This window comes from Lycorma delicatula, chromosome 1 (genome assembly GCF_047948215.1).
Source record: "Lycorma delicatula isolate Av1 chromosome 1, ASM4794821v1, whole genome shotgun sequence".
NCBI classification, from domain to species: Eukaryota; Metazoa; Arthropoda; class Insecta; order Hemiptera; family Fulgoridae; genus Lycorma; species Lycorma delicatula.
Window position 1 is genome coordinate 261,864,753 of NC_134455.1, and position 3,905 is coordinate 261,868,657.

The following is a 3,905-nucleotide window of genomic DNA, read 5'->3' on the forward strand; positions in this document are numbered from 1 at the left end:
CTTTTTCTGTTTAGCTTCCGGGATCACCGTAAGCTATCACTTCAGAGGTTGAATGAGGTTATGTATGAATGTAAGTTATGTAAATGAAGTGTAGTCTTGTACAGTATCAAATCGACCATTCCTGAAATGTGTGGTTAAATGAATCCCAACCACCAAAGAACACCTTTATCCACGGTGTTTAGACTTGAAAGAGTGGATGCTACAGTTAAATTAAAAGTTCAGGCCAAAATAATTTTCTGATGACGAATAAATCGTGATTCTGATTCTCTCTGACATCGCACAAAGATAAGTACATAGAAATTAGCTAATTAGAAAAAGAAAATAAAAATTACACAAAATTAAATATAATAATGTGAAAACTATAAAGTTAAATTGTTGAAAATTTATCCTAAGAAGTAGAATACCGGCTTACTTTGTTTTTTAGTACCTATGTGCTGTTGTGAGAGAGGTTGAAAATGACCTTAATAATGAGAAATATTATGTAGGTTCATCAAAGCTCAGAGCTGACATTGCATAATAAATTTCAGCTTACTCTGGTGTTCCGGCAACACTGGCTCTGACTGACCTGACCCATAAACAAAGTAAGAGAATAAACTACACAGAAACGCTATCTCTTTTGCTTGAAAAAGTCTTATTTAATGCTGTCATAAATATAGTATTATGTATGTACATATTAAGTAATTCTCATGAAATGCTTTGTGTAATGAATTAGTTCAATAATTTCTTCCTTCCTTCATGAATAATATCACTTTAGAAGTTTAGGCAGTCTACCCACTTGTGAGCTCTGCTGGTCCATGTAAAAGGAAACCTATTCTTCCCATCACCAACCAATACAATACGATCACCATATAATAATCACACAATTCCACATTTATGAACAAAACAGAATAACTAACCTTCCCATGATAAAATTCAGTTATTGTTTGTTTATTATCATTTCTCGTATTTTGTCACAGCTGTATAATATTAACAGTCTGCCTACTTCGTTTCATTGGTGAAATAATTGTTCTTTCTGTGGAGTGCACAAGGGCACATCAAACAATCACAAAAAGATCTTAGAGCAAGTTTCAAAAGTATCTATCTGTTAGCATGTTAAAAAGGATAAAGAATAGAAAAAAGCAAGACAATTCTTTTTCATATAGCCCTTCAAAAATAATTAATATGCCAAAAAAGTAACCTGTGTAAATGATTTTGATGAAGCTGTTATTAGTAATGTCACCAAAGGGTATATCTACTCTTCAGAAGCTAATTTTGAAACGTAAGAGGATTGCAAGTTAAAATTTTTACATCAATTGTAAGTAACAGAATATGCAAACAGATCAGTTCCAAAGAAGAGTACAGAACACAACAAAAAAGATTTCAGTTGTCAAGATTTAAGTAATCAGTAGTCATGATAATGCATGACATTTTTCTTAAATAATAAAAAGAATCTATATCTAATGCAATAATTTTCAAGAATAAAACAAAAAATTGTTATGACTGAAGATGATATAAGAACTGATTGGTATCCATCAATTAGTAACATCTATTTAATTAATACTGTATTTGGTGGTTCATATATGAAATGGAAAAGTTGTTAATACATCAACAATTTTTTTAAAAGTTTTTGCAAAAACAAAAATGAATAAGAATTTTCCTCTAAAATTAACTTACATTGACCATCAAATATGCATGCAGGTACATTGAACCTTCATACAAAGATCAACTGTTTTTCATATTTGTCACTCAAAATTATGTTACATTACAAAAAATATATATATATAAAAATACACAGTTAATTATTAAAAAAAAACAGTGTTTTTAGCTGCTTCACTGATAATTAATTTTCAACTCATTCTGGTACTGACTGTATTATTGGCAAAGAAAAATGTTGTTAGAACATCAACACTTGTCTTAATCCCTCATCCCACCCCCCAAAAAATGCTAGCTGTAGTTGGGCATAAATCAGTAGATGGAATTGTGGTTGAAAAGAAGGTATTCATACCTAACAAAATAACTTAATTTCAAAAGAATCAATCAAAAACTGGGATCTTAATACAAAAACCTAACAGTGCAATAGATGATAAAAATTTATTCAAGACATCATTAAAGTAATTATTAATTACAAAATAATGCATTCCTTCAATTGATGAATTTTTCCTCTTAGAAATTGTTTATTTATTGTTATACTGTGTTGTATTACTATGATTTGCACAGGTGTATAGTATTTAAAAATGTTTTCTTATTCTTTTTAAGCTTCAGAGAATTTAGGTTTACTTAAAAATAAAACATGAACATGTGCATATATCTTTATCCTTCACTTTTTGCAAAAGTCAATGTTCATATTTTTGTCTTCAGGTCTGCATTGTTGACATGGGATTGAGGTTTGAATATAACTTGCATATTTTTTATAACTAGTTGCTTCCAAATATGTACTCATTTTCGTGGAAAATTATTACTGGTTATAACATACTGATGTAAGTAGATCACTTCTTAGAACCTTTAGCTCCACAATGTTCATATGGTCAGTTCTACATGGTGTAGTGGACATATGACACTTGTCTTAAACAGTGTTTTTAGCTGCTTCACTGATAATTAATTTTCAACTCATTCTGGTACTGATTGTATTATTGGGGGGGAAAAAAGTTGTTAATACAACAATCTTTTTTAAAGTTTTTGCAAAAACAAAAATGAATAAGAATTTTCCTCTAAAATTAATTTACATTGACCATCAAATATGCATGCAGGTAATTATTAAAAAAAACACTGTTTTTTTTTAATAATTACCACACAAAGGTCGACTGTTTTTCATATTTGTCACTCTAAATTATGTTACATTATAATATATATATAAATACACAGTTAATTAATAAAAAAAAAAAACCTTATAAAAACCTTTCAATATTCAAACAAAAAGTAATAAAAGCTTTCAAAAATTACCTCTATTTCCTAAGTACTAAAATTAAATTAACAGAATTAAAAGTATTTACTTATGGCATTTAAAGCAAGAAACCTTTTTTTACATAACAAAAAAAGAAACTCATTTACGTCCATAAGAATGTAAACAAAAACAATTCAACTAAAAGCAGCCAAGTGTTTGGAGACGATCATATTTCATAAATAATATATAATGTTGAGTTTTAATGCACAGGTGCAGGTGTTTGTTTTTTTAAGTTTAAATTTTAATTGATCTCAATCTTTAACAACTATGTTTTTGTTTGTAAGAATTTTATTTACTTATGTAGGAACTTTTAGTTGTTACTATTTAGTTTAAAAATTGTTTTAATTTTTATATTCCTGTTTTAGAAATATTATATAAAGTGGCTCATACCTGCGCACAGGTTATCATTTACAGGTATTATGTTTCCTAATTATACATTGTAATTAATTCTTTTTTATGTCATATTTTGTACAAGGGAAATAAAGGTTTATTCATTCATTCAAATCCTTTATTTCGATTGATACATAATTGCCAACTGATATAAGCCATTACAAGGGAGCAGTTCATGTCACAGACTTTAATAATTTTTTTTGTTAATTAAAAACAAACTGAATAAAGCAATGAACAGAGAAAAAATTAGTAGTATAAGATGGACTAAAGCCTATTAAGTGCTAAAGGGTGGATTCTGTCAATCCAAAGTTGAATAAACTAATTTAGGATTAAGGATATTCTTTCTACTTCAACTCAGAATTTTTTTGACAATTTCTGTTGTTTCAATCAATAAAAGTGTCTTAACCAAGAATTAGCAAGTTTTTAAATATATTTTAGCTGAACAATGATTACTTACGGTTAACTTTGTTACTTTTCAATACATCTTTCAAGGTAGCAACCTTAAGAATTATTTAATTATACATATATAAAACTCATAAATAATTTTCTTATTTTCTGGATGGAAGAAAACTGAAATTTGGCATAATTATTCTCA